We start from the raw sequence: 14,529 nt of genomic DNA on the forward strand, positions 1-14,529 counted from the left end.
CTTGTACTTTGCTGTTTGTTATTAATTTTGGAATATTTGTTCCCATTCTGTCTTTTTTCTCTGTGATTACAGTAATAAAAGTATTAAGTATTTTGTATATTATCTCACAGCTTTCCAATATTTTTACTATTTTTCTATTTGTGTTTTAGTTTAAGTAATTTCCATTTACTTATTTTCAAGTTCCCTGATTCCTTCCTCAGCTATGTTGCTTTCAGTAATCAGCTTACTTCATCTCTGTTATTTTCATTTTTTGCATTTCTTTTGACTTCCATCTCTTGCTCACACTGCCTATGCAATCTTGCATGCTGTCAACCTTTTCCATTAGTCTTTATAACACGTTTTTCAATATTTTAAATTTTCTCTCTGGTAATTCCAGCACATATATCATATTTGAGTCTATTTCTATTGATTGATTTGCTTCATGGTAGTGAGTTATCTCTTCTTACCTCTTCACACATTTTGTGCCAGAAATATTGTGGAGGGCAATATTTTATATTTACAGCTTTGTATAAATATGTTTGGATGTTTGCAAATCACCAACTCATTTTGCCTTGGACCATTAATAGCAATGTTTTGGTCAATGTAGTCAAGAGTTGAGGTGAGTTTGAGCTTTGTTGTTGTTGCTATGATTAATCTCAGGGCACCATAAGCTTTAAATTCCTTCAAAAGACAATGTTTTTATGATGGAAGCTTGTTTGACAAAAGATTTTTCTCAATAACTACTCTATCCTTAATTTTGTGTCTCCCATTTGCACTGTGCCTCACAGAGGGATGTTCTCTCAGCAGCATTCCCCTATAAATTGAGAACAGCTTGTTAGCTGAGGGTGGGAAAAGGATAGAGGATGGGGATTGTAAAACTTTGGTTTTAGTTTTAGGCAGGCATTTGGTCGGCAGATCTCAGGAGTCTTGCTTTCTCAATGTCAATATTCGTTCCCTACCCAAATGTAGATATGAGTTTAACACATATACTTGATGCCCTTCCTTTCCCTAGGATTACACCTTATATTGTATTCCTTCTACACAGTTACAATGGATTTTTCCTTGTGCCCTAAGGATAAAAATATTTGTTGTTCTCTGTTGATTTTAAGGCTCTTTTCCCCCATAGAGGAGAAAAGGGAGACCAATCTGATAGGTTCCACGTCTTTCTTACAACAGCTGTTGTTCTTCTCTATACTATGATGGATGTTTTCTCAGGGATCTTGCAAAATTTTTTTTTTTTGATGTGAGCCTTATTTGGCTTTGATCTATTCATTAACAACTTTTGGTGAATTCTTCTTACTGGTATCTGACTGCTTTTACTCTAGGTCTCCAACTCTCTCTCTCTCTCACCCCCTCTGTTTAGGCCCCAGTGTTTCTGTAGGTTTCAGAAGAGTTAGTTTTCCCTGCTTTTTGTCGGTTTCAACAAAACTGTGGCTTTTTGTTTCACTCAACTTTTATTGCTTTGTTTGTAAAGATGGGAGTGATAGTCTCTAGTTAGTCTTTCCATCTTTCCACATCCTAGATAGTCACCAGAACTCTGTGCTTGATTTAAAATATGCCTGGATATTCATGAACTCTTCAGTTGTTAAGAGATGGAGTAATCCCAGCACTTTGGGAGGCTGAGGTGGGTGGATCACCTGAAGTCAGGAGTTTGAGACCAGCCTTACCTACATGGTGAAACCCCGTCTCTACTAAAAATATAACAATTAGCTGGGCGTGGTGGTGGGTGTCTGTAATCCTAGCTACATGGGAGGCTGAGGCAGGAGAATCCCTTGAACCCAGGAGGCAGAGGTTGCAGTGAGCCAAGATGATGCCCCTGCCCTCCAGACTAGGTGACAGAGAGAGACTCCTTCTCAAAAAAAAAAAAAAAAAAAAAAGAGAGAGAGATGGCGTATAAACGGAGTATAAACTCCTTTTCCTTAAGTATGAACTTTCTTTCATGATTTCCTTATATCAAATGAAATATGGCAAAGTGACATAATTTGACTTTACATGCTAGGTCAGAAGAAAAGATTGTTTTTGTGTAGATTCCTTAGATTGTCTTCTTTGCAAGCCCTAAGCCTTCATATAAGGATTCTAGGTTATTTGAAGCTGCTACCCTGAAAACTGACTACGTAGAGGACCCACTTAGAGGTAGAGAGGAATGCTGAGGAAGGTTTTCAAGCAGTAAGCAGTCCCATCTTCCACCTTATTGAGTCTTCCCAGCTCAGACATCAGACATCCAAGTGAAAAAGCCCTCAAGATGATTCCAGGTTTTGCTATTGTTTGACAGAATCCTCATTTGAGACCCTGAGAGAACCCAATCAGTCAAGCTGCTTGCAAAATTCAAACCCACAGAAACAATGAGAAATTTTAAATAATTTTGTTATTTTAAACTGCAAACTTCTGTGATTATTTGGTATGCATTCATAGATAATTGATGTAGAATCTTATTTATGTATTAATTCTAATTGGCTTTAGAAATTCCCCTCTATATTTAGTGCTTCTCAAAAGTATCGGTATTGGGTAGTTCTCATTAAATTTGAATTACAAATGAACAGAATGAACATGATCACTAGTATAATAACGCCATTCTAGAAGCTGATTAAAGATAACAGAAAGCAGTTGCATTTTTCCCAATTCCTTACAATTATGACAGCAATTCTTTACTTCAATTGTGATCCTGCCAGATTACATAAATAAAAATGAGGTTACATAATATTTAGGCTGAAAATCTTTAATTAAATATTGGGTATTGTTTAAAGTAACACTAGAATAATAATAGGCACCCCCTTTACAAACAAATCCATTTAGTTCTTGCCCAGACAATTTCCTTTCTTTAAATATTTGCCAAATCATTTTATGAAAGAAATTTCCCCTTATTTTCAGAGTTATTTTAGGGCTCTCTCTTTTGTTCTTTCATAGGGGTATAAATCTCACAATCTCAATTACCTGATTACCATATTGGACAAGCTATTTGAGAATGAGAATTATATCTTGTTCAGTTAACACCAGAAACGGGCAAATAATAGCCCATCAATATGTGCTGAATATTTAATGCATTATTTGTTAATTTATCATTTAAAATGTCAACTTCTGTGAGTAATTTATATAGAGTAGGTGTATATGTTTTACTTTTTTAAAAAAATTCTTATTATTCATGCCATGGGATTACAAAAAAAAAATACTAAAAATGTTATTTTCTTTGGAGTCAGAACAAGAGAGGAATACGTGAAGTTTGAATAATATCTTGCTATACAGCTAAATTTTCTCAGACAAGGGGCTGGAATATGATAAGCCTTGGTAAGGAATAAAACAAACAGCCATATTTTTCAGATAGAACAAATTATTGCAACATAGTAAATGAAACCATAAGTGAAAGAAAGCTTATAACCCTTGAACATGTTTTCTTAATTGTTAAGCAGTGTAGGAGAAACATCTCAGAATCAATCTCTGCCTCGAAATAGAAGTGTGCTGCTTAAGACTTAACTTCATACTAGGAGCTACAGTGTACAAAAAAGAGAGAAAGGATAGCAATGAAGAAAGATTTTTAGATAAAAACTATCAAAAATATGGTCTTAAATTTATTCTAATGATTATTCTATCCCTATTAAATCTTAATGTCTTTTTGAGTTTACAGATTAGTTACTCAAAGTCTAAAGTCCATCAAAAAATTAGAAAATGAACAATTACAAGCTTATTTTGCTGAATTGGGAATGTTACACTCAACTCCAGAGTAAATTCATGCAAGTTAAAACAAACAAGCTAACAACAACAAAAAACTATTATCTCAGTTGCTGACAACTTTTTTTAAAAAAGTTATTTCTTGTTCAGGGAAATAAGTCCATGAAGTAATTAATATAAAGAGTCTTAAAAGGTGTCCGATATAATATATTTTACATTTTATACAACATATCATTTTTAGTTCATATCAGAAGGATAGTTTTTACTATTTGCTACAGGCACTTCTTTAAAGTCTTATCTTGAGTCTAAATATTCCTTTTCTTTGGTTTTGTTTTAAAGCAGGATTGATTTTCACACTTCTATTTTTTTTATTTTTTACAAATTTATTTATATTGTTTCTTTTAATTAAATTAACTGCACTTTTTCTTACTCATCTTATTACTGTTTTAGATATTGTTGACCTAACACTATTGAAATAATCTTTTTTATCATGCCTCTCTCTCCTTTCAAGTACCCCTAATCAACTGTATCAATGAATAGCATCAATACAGGCCAATACTTTTGATTTATAGTTTTGTACCTTGCTAGTCCAGTGACCTTGAATAAATTGCTGAATCCTTTCGAGCCTGCTTCTTTGTTTGTAAAATGTGAAAACTTTCTTATGTGATTTTGAGGGTAAATAAATTATGTATCTAAAGTACTCAGTATCATGTCTGACATACAGAAATGCATAATATAAGGATTGTAAATCCAAAATTCTTAAGATTCTAGTCTTATCACCATCAACTACTTTTTTGTGACTTTGGGCAAGTTTCTTAATATCTTTTACTCTCAGTTCTTATAAAATGGGAATAATACTAGTAAACTATGCTAAAGGGGCTTATGAAAACTGAATAAAATAGTATATATAAAGTACCCAGAAAATTGTCTGAAACATAATAAGCACTCAAAAATTATTGGTAGTAGTTATTGTATTTATTAATATATGTAAGATAGCCTTATTTCAAATAGCTATATAATTATAGCCATGGATTTTGATTGATTCCTTTCATTCAAATAGTGTTTTTAGATTGGAACATGAAATAATTTACATAAAGAAACTATGCTTAATATGAATACTATTATAAAGATTCATCTCTAAAATAATTTTTAAAGGTTTAATACTTTTGATGTATTCACAACTTAGAGAACATTAGAATCTTGAAACTATCAATTTATACTCTGTACTTTTAAAGCTACTGTGTCAGTCATCCCCAAGACCACTATTAGGCTCAAGGATTTGCTAATAAGGACCCACAAGGCTAGGAAAGCTGTTACACTCAGTTATGGCTTATTTCATTGAGAGAATACAGATTAAAACCAGTAGAGGGGAAAAATGAATGGACTAAAGTCCAGGAGAAATCATCTAGATGTCCACACTTGTGAAGTCAAACAGGAATGCACTTAATTCTCTCAGCAACGATGTATAACAATACATGCTAAGTGTTGCTAACTAGGAAAGCTCACCAGATTCTTGGTGGCCAGTGTTTTTGTTGAGAGTGACCTCAGATGCTCAGACTTCAGCACTTGACCACAGACCAATATGACCTGTATAAAATACGTCGCATTTCTGGAATAAACTTACCTGGTCAAACTGATACAACATGGGCCAAGGCTTCAGGCATACAAAAGCAGGCATTTGCTGTAAGTAAAGTGTGACCCAAGGGAACAAGGATTATCTCCCAGCAATTGGCCAAGTACTTTTTCATTTTTTAAAATAGATCTATATTTGAAATGGGCTGAGTCTGAGCAATCCAGACTACTAAGTTTACCTTTTATTGACTATTGCCCTCTCCTTTTTTACTTTTTAAATTTTTTTAAAAAAACTTTTATTTTGCATAATAGATGTACATAGTTTTGGAATGCATATGATAAGTTAATACATGCATATAGTTTGTAAAAATCAAAGCAGTATACTTGGGATATACATCATCTGAAATACTTGTCCTTTATGCTGGAAATATAACTAGCATAAACTAACCATTTTGGAATATACAATACAGTATTGTAAACTATAGTCACCCTTCTGATCTATCAAGCACTAGGTTTTATTTTTCCTATCAAACCTTATATTTGTACCCACTAATCAACTTCTTATTCCTCCCTCCCCTTTATCAATCTGCTTTCTATTTTAATGAGATCCATTTCCTCAGCTCCCACATATGAGTGAGAACGTGCAGACTATCCTCTTCTATTGGTATTCCTTCCTATTATTTTCCCACTTACCTATTTCTTCACAAAATTATTCTAAATATAAATATCTTCTTTGAATTTGTACCATAATAATCTCAACTATCACTATTTATTCTCACAGTGTATTATTCCTATCCACTTTCTATCAACTAAAATATTTGACATGTATATGTATTTAATTTATGGTTTCCATATGTGTGTTTAATATATGCTTCTTTTTATATGTTCTGTTTCATTCTGACCAAGAATTTAGCAAGGGGGTCAGTCTTCACTTGTGTATCTCAATTGCAATTTTTAAAGTTTGTTTGTATTTTAGTTGCTCAATAAATGAAGTAATCTGACTGCCCTTTATTAGTTTTCTTTCTTAATCTCAGGCTGACTTCCACATTTGATAATTTTCACAAAAAAGAAAAAAAAAATACCAAATAGTCTGTTCTTAATTTTCTTTAGAATACCTTAAATAAAATTTTTCATTATCAAATCCCTCTTATACACCTAACTGGATTATTTTGATGAATGTATTAAAATAAAACACATATAATAACTGAAAATATAAGCAAATTATTATTATATCACCATTTTACCCAAAAGATTGAATGATAAGAAGGGAGTTTAATGTTCAGAGCTATTAAGAATATTTATTTTCTATTAGCATCCATGATTTTTGTTATGTTTATATAAATTTTTAACAACATTTGGTTTTGTTTATGGTAGAACTATTTTCCATCTGAATAAAATCAAATCCCTCTGAAATTGCCTTAGGGAGCAATGCTAAATAAAAATGTTAGTTAAGTTACAAAAATAGCTGTTACTATTATAACAACATTAAATAACATTTATTGGCTTGCCAGTAGAAAATATCTGTTCTTCCATTATTACTTGAATGTCCCAATCTATAATAACTAACTCTACAAGATTAAAAAGAAACAAGCGAACAAAGAGACACATTTGCCTTCAGCTCCTTGGAGTAGAATTAAGGATAAGAACAGGTAAATTGTTAAGTAAAAATTTCTAAAAGAATATTGTGTGAAATATATAATCTCCAATCGTACCAATGCAATCCTCAATGTTTAGATGCTGATGCTCTCACATTATTCATATGTGTGTGCACACACAAAAAAAATTTCAATGCAGTTGAAAATTATTGTTTCTTTCAATATAATGCTGGACAATATCTCTAAATCTGCTGCAAAGTTCTCTATATAAACCAGAGATAGTGGTGATTTATTTTGTAGTAATGTAAGGTGCAATATTTAGTCTTTTTGTTTATTACAATATAAAATCCTATATTTTTCTCGAGTGCTAAGTTCTTTTATCACATAAATAAAAACTAATTTCAGCTCAACCAAAAAAATCATTTCAATAAGCTTGAATAAATTTAATACTAGTCCAATTTTTATATTGCATTTGAAGCATCTGACAATTTTTATTCTATTCAGATCAGCCATTTTAAAGAATCAGAATAGCCGTTAAACTGTTTGTTGTCATTTTCATGCTCTGTCATGGATCCTGCTAAAAAGCATTCAGGGAAACAAACAAACAAGAGCTTCTCTGTATAAGTCAAACTGGGAGGGATTGCAACTAGGGGACTCCTAAGTCTTTCTTTTATTCATTCTTATAGAACACTGTTTATTTTAAATAGAAAATAAACTGTAAAATAAATTATTACCTGAAGCTATCAAAAGCAGGTGTTGTTCTCCATTAGGCATTACTGGTTTTCAGCAAGACATATTTTGTTTTTATTTATAATTTAAAAATCATTGAACTTGTGATTAGCAACACGTTAAGAAATGACAACTCTTAATTCAAATGTAGTTGTGCTGTGTTGCCAAGTAATCTGATGAAAATGGAAGGGAAAACCAAGAAGATTTTTGTAGAGTCAGAAAATATCAGATTGTAGAGTTTCTGAAATATATTGTAAATTTCTAGTTACACATGAGAAACAGGATGCATTCACTTGCCAGTATTTCCTTCAGAAGTAACATTGTAATAGATAAATTTAAAATAATGGAAACATTCAAGAATAAAGTGAAGTGGAGGCAACTACTGATAAGAGAGAAAGTAATTGGAAATCTTCTAAAAACAGATGGAGACTTTTTATTGTTTTAATAACACAGGTACAAGTGATTCTGAAAAAAGAAAAAAAAGCTAGTTTTTTTTAGAGACTTTTAAAAAGTCTAAAATATTGTCATCACCACTTACATTAAAATATAGAGGCAGGGTATGGTGGCTCACACCTGTAATCGCAGCACTTTTTGAGGCCAAGGTGGGCAGATTATCTGAGGTCAGGAGTTCCAGATCAGCCCGGGCAAGATGGCGAAACCCCGTGTCTGCTAAAAATATGAAAATTAGATGGGCATGGTGGCACTGGCCTGCAGTCTCAGATACTCAGGAGGCTGAAGTGGTAGGATCACCTCAGCCCAGAAGGTCAAGCCTGCAGTGAGGTGAGATCAAACCACCGCACTATCTACAGATATGTATAAAGTAGTTAAACTGTATTTCTTTTTGAGACAGGGTCTAGCTCTGTCCCTCAGGCTGGAGTGCAGTGATTTGATCTCAGCTCACCACAGGCTTGACCTCCTGGGCTGAGGTGATCCTCCCACATCAGCCTCCTAAGTAGCTTAGACTACAGGCCAGTGCCACCACACCCATCTAATTTTTGTATTTTTAGCAGACACGGGGTTTCTATTTATAGCTACATATCTATTTATAGATATACATGTATAGATACATATAAAGTAATGAAACTGGTAAGAGGATTTTCTGAAAGTTTGTACAAGTACTACACATTTATTCTAGACATCTTGTCCCAAAGCATTAAGCAGAATAAATTCAAGGGCCTCCTGTACAAGTGATAGATTATTCTTCACAGTATACATACTAAGAATAACCTAGTCTTGAGGCTCTTAGGGACAGCAAGGGCAAGCATGAAGCCCTTCACTGGAAGAAAAAAATAAAAGGGGGTTTGAAAAGTCTTTAGAGAGAATGATGATTACCACTGGCTTTTCCTCTTTATCTTCTGGGAATCTTCCTTTAGGGGCAATTCTATCAATAGTAAAGGATATGGAAGTGTTTGGAGATGGTTAGACAAAACAGGAAAGAAATACTCACTTCAGGAAATAGACAATGGCGTCAAGTACCAAATCACCACAATGTATGTACCACTATCTCTGAAGTAGTCTAAAATTGTTCCATTATGATATAATATTTTAAGAATGCTATTGTAACTATGAAGTTACATTCCAAAATAAATACCTACTGAGTTGGGAAGGATGCCTCTGAGCTATGTCAATTAAGAGGAGGAAACTATGCAGCAGGGGTGGCTCTTTCTCATTATACTCCTAGTAGTGCAGTATAACTTTATGACTATGTTCACATGATAAAAAAAGTTTATACATGTATATAAATTCATAAAATGAGTAACTTTTATAAAACAACTCCTATAAAGATAAAGAAACAATGACTTGTGTCTAGGAAGAGGAGAAGCTGATTGGAATTTTAGAAGGGCTGTGTACCTGTGCTGTATTTATCGGTCATTTAAAAATTATATTGGCAATACAATAGGACTTTTATTCTATAGACATTTTTCTTAATGTATTATGATGTTTACAACAGGGCCAACAAGTGCTTTTTGTAAAGGAATGGAGAGTAAATAGGCTTCATAGGCCAAGAGATAAAACAAATGACTATATATAGGTATTATATAAAAAGGAAGAAGAAATTACAAATAATTTTATTAGCAAAATTAAAAACATTATTTTTCTATATCATATATCCACTTGTATACATTTATAATTATTGTTTCAGACAATTGTCTTCTGAATAACATAAGAAAAAAAGAGGAGGTGAAAGCCAAAAATAAAATAATGATGGTTTTTATATTTACCTATGTAGTCACATTTACCAATGTGCTTTATTTCTATTTGGCTTCAGTTATTGCCTAATGTACTTTCAATTTATCCTGAAAAGTTCCCTTGAGTATTTATTGAAGGGCAGATCTACTATTGACAAACTTCCTCTGCTTTTGTTTTGCTGGGAATGTTTTCAATTTCTCTTTAATTTTTTTAAGAGCAGTTTTGCTGGTTAAAAAATTTTGGTTGATATTTGCTTTTATTCATCACCCTGAATAAGTCATCCTACTACCCTCTGCTCTCAGGGTTGCTCATGAGAAATTGTGTGTTAATCTCATAAGTTATAAGTCGCTTCTTTCTTGTTACTTTCAAGATTCTCATTTTTTCTTTGGCTTTAACAACATAATTATAATATATGTCAGTATGACTCTCTTTGAGCTTTTCCACATGGAGTTCATTTACCTACTTGGATCTATAGGCCGATGTCTTTCACCATATTTAGAAAGTACTCATCTACTATTTATGTTTTTTCTTTCTGGCCCTTTCTTACCTCTCCTTCTGGGATTCACATTGTGTGTATTTTGGTGTGCTTGATGGTGCCCCAAGGCCTCTTAGGCCCTATAAATTTTCTTTATTCTATTTATTTCTGCTTCTCATATAATAGTCTTAATTAATGTATTTTTAAGTTTACTTATTTCTTCTGTATACTCAAATTTGCTGTTAAATTCTAGTAAATTTTTCACTTCAGTTACAAAATTTTTTATTCTAGGATTTCTATTTGGGTTTATTTTTACAATTTCTCTTTCTATTGGGATTCTATATTTGGTGAGATTGTTCTCCCTTTTTTGTTGTTGTTTTTGTTTTTTTTTTTTTTTAGTTGTTTTCATTGATTTTCTTTAACTCTTTAAGAATACTAAAGATACCTGATATAAAATATTTGTCTAGATAGTTTAATGTCTGGGGTTCCCCCCATACAATTTCTAGTAATTCCTTTTCTTTATTTCCTTATGAATGGTCTATACATTCTTGTTTCTCTTTATAGTTCATATTTTCTTTTTGTAAAAAATTGGATATTTTGAATATTATATTTTAATTCTGGAAGTCAGATTCTGCCCCGCCCTAGAGCTGATTATCATTGTGAGTTTTAGCTGGGTGTTTAAACACTTTTCTAAACTGGTTTTGTAAAGACTGTATTCTTTGTCATGTGTGGTCACTTGGTCACTGACAGATATCTTTGTTCCGTTAGCTTAATGGTCAGCATGTTACTCAAAAAAGATTTCCTAGAACACCTAGAGACTAAAAATAAAAAATAAACTCCTACTCTTTGAGATTACTTTTGTGTTGAGCATGTGTAATCAGTGCTAGTTGGCCTACCTTAGCTGTCAATTTCTGCTTTCATGGAGCCTACAAGTGAGCAAGAGGTGAAAGAATAGCATCTTCTTTGGTCATTAATGAGCTTGCATTCAGCCCCAGGAATGCATGTTGCCTTCTGTACTCCTCTGTATAAGTGAAAGCTCTCTTATCTATTTTTGTCTTCAATCTCTGTTTCCAGGGCTTTTTTGTTCCATTTATTATCCCTTGATCAATACCTGCAGCTCTTATATTTTCCTTTAAATGCTTTCAACATATGCCTTGAGAACGTTTTTAAGTAGATAAAACAAAGGTAAGCAAAGTCCCAGGAAACCACCAGGGAAGTCAAAACACACAACCACTATTCCTTAAGCAAAACATCCATGTTGCCTACTCTTTTATTGAAAATTTGGCAGCTTCTTTCCTTATTAAGCATTTCCCTGGTTGTTGTAAGATTTTGGTTCTATTACAGAGATCTAAGAACTTTAGTCTGAGAAATTTTGCCAGCCTAATTTTTGCTTTGGTGGAGGGAAAGATGTGGAGTTTCTTACTCTGCCATTTTGGATGACATCAGTAGCAAAACATGTATTTTCTATCATTAAAATCTAGCTTGACCACGCAATTACCATATCTTTTCTGCACTTAAACTCACACTAGATTTCTACTTAGATTTTATTATTTCAGATGTTGAACATTTTTAAACAATTTGAAGTTATAAAAATGAATATATTATGTAGGTAATCAAATCACAATGGGAAAATATTTCAATTACACTGAATTTTCCACTAACAATACAAAGAGTAAATCCTGGAACAATTGTGGTTTGAATATTTGAAATGACTATTTGAACAATCCATAGCTTTATAAGAAGAATCATTTTATGGGTAGATATATCTGTGAAAACAGACCATTGTGCCCACAAGGGAAATGTCTTTGGTTAGCCTAAAATACAGCTAGAATAAAATTTCACATTACGGATGGAAAACATTTTATATTTGTTTGTCTAATATTACAAAATAGCTGAAACTAATATTGTATCTGGCATATAGTAGAATGTCAGTACATACTTTTGGTCACTTCCTAACCCATTCTATTGCTAAGGAAGATACGCTGTTACTACACAGTTAAAGACTGATGGAAAATCTCCTAAGTATTTTAAAATATTTTGATTTTATTAGTAGCATGTTTATTCTAGATAAGCTTGCTTAAAAAACAAACAAACAAAAAAAGGAGACGATGTCTCTCTATGCTGTTTGGCTGGTCTCAAATTCGTGTTTTCAAATGATCTTCCTGCCTTGGCCTACCAAAGGGTTGGGATTATAGGCATGAGTCACCACAGCCATAGGCTCACTTTGCAATTCATAAATTTGTGTTAATCAGGATATAAATCTATACCTGTATATTTGTTTTCATTGTGAAGTTTCTTGATTTTACACTGAATGTGATCACATTTTGAGAAAATACAGATAAACTGTCCAACGTACTTAATCTTGTAGGAAGAATAGACCTATATTTTATTATTAAAAATTGTGTAAATTTTAGTTAGCTTAATTGAACAATTAAGCTTAAAATTAATAAGAACAGTGTTCACATTCATTTTACTTCTATTTTCCTCTTTCTTAGAGCTTGGACATTTCTTTTAGAATTTCTTCCTTGTTCTTCCTTTCTTTTTTTTTATTTTGTATTTTTTTTATTATACTTTGTGTTTTCGGGTACATGTGCACAACTTCAGTAACAGAAAAAGGGAAGAGAAGCAGATAGCAAATCATTTTCTTCTTTAATACTTCAAAACCTTCCCTAGAAAATTGTTTAAAAGCACCTACATATAAGCAGCATATCTGTGAAAAGTAGTCCCTTTTCTATTATGTTCCAGAGATGGCTATTGATGCATAATCTTAAATTCCTACATTTTCCCACACTCCATACATTCCCCTTCCTTACTGAAACAGAATGGTTCAGTAATTCTCAAGTCTTAACGTTTGTGAGAAGATAGAAAAGTATCTAAAAAAACAGTGTGGAAAGGAATAAAATGGGGATATTGAGAGCTTTCTGTCAGTGTATTATTTCATCTTCCCTTCATAATCTTTTTATTTATTTGTTATGTTTGAGCAAGAGTGGTAATTGATAATGAGAAATTAAAATGTTCAGTGTTAGAAAATATCTTTAAAAGAATGCTTTGACTATTTCCCTTGTGAGTGGTCTATACATTCTTGTTTCTCTTTATGGTTCACATTTTCTTTCGGTAAAAATTGGACCTTTTTACCAAAATTACAAAATTATAATTACAATATTATAATGTTGTAATTCTGGAAGTCAGATTATTCACCTCCCTAGAGTTGATTATCACTGCTTTGTGAGTTTTAGCTGTTTGTTTACATACTTTTCTAAACTAGTTTTGTAAAGACTGTATTCTTTGTCATTTATGGTCTCTTGGTCACTGACATCTTTGTTCCATTAGCTTAATGGTCAGCATGTTATCCAAAAAAGATTTTGATTTAAAATTCTGATCTAAATATCTAATTTAAAGGTACTCTTCCTGTAATCAGCTATTCTCTCTCTTTAGCAGTTTCTCATGGTAGCTAGTATTTAACACCAAATTTGAAAACAATGTATTTATATTACCAAATATAGATATTTCCATTTTAGATCTTGACACTGTGGATGATATGAATTAAATTATTTTGCAGCCCAATCTTACCTGTTTACTTATAACACAATTTTTATTTCAACCGGATATCAGTTTGCCTGTTACGACTTTTTAGATATTATTCACAGCTGAGACATGCACAGTTCTCTATTTTCTCTCATTTACTAGGTTTTTTGCTAATACTTGTCTATGCTTAATTTTACTATTTATCACTAAATGATTGGCACATTCTTTATCCTAAAGCTGTATATCCTGACGATGATTTTGAAGTTTTACTCCAGTCGGAGCTGTGTGCTCTCCAGGCCTGCTGTGAACAATACTTGCAAGGACTATGCTTCAGCATCCTCTTGGGAGCCTCTGTCCCTATCTCTAGTGCTAAAAGCTGTAGATCCTGATTCCATAACTGCCTATTTCTTGTTTACTATCATTTTGTAGGGTATCTTCCAGTAATTTTCAGAGTGTCAAGATCTAAAATGGAAATATCTATGTTTGATAATATAAACATGTTGTTTTCAAAACTGGAGTTAAATACTGTGGATGATATGGATGAAACTTTTTTTCCAGCCAAATCTCACCTGTTTACTTAAACAATTGTCAGAGTGTTGATTGTATGCACCTACCTAAAAATGTATTTATTTTACAATCACACTTGTTTCATTATAGCACTCATATAAAATTCTGCTATAGAACACAACAGCCCTCTGAATTTTAAATTCCTTCGTTCTTTGTAAGGTGTTTTGTAGTAGTATTTAAGTTATTTAAAATTTTTATTACTTAATTATTTATCCATTCATTTCTCCCTATCTG

Source organism: Hylobates moloch, unplaced genomic scaffold (genome assembly GCF_009828535.3).
Source record: "Hylobates moloch isolate HMO894 unplaced genomic scaffold, HMol_V3 SCAFFOLD_4, whole genome shotgun sequence".
Classification (NCBI taxonomy): domain Eukaryota; kingdom Metazoa; phylum Chordata; class Mammalia; order Primates; family Hylobatidae; genus Hylobates; species Hylobates moloch.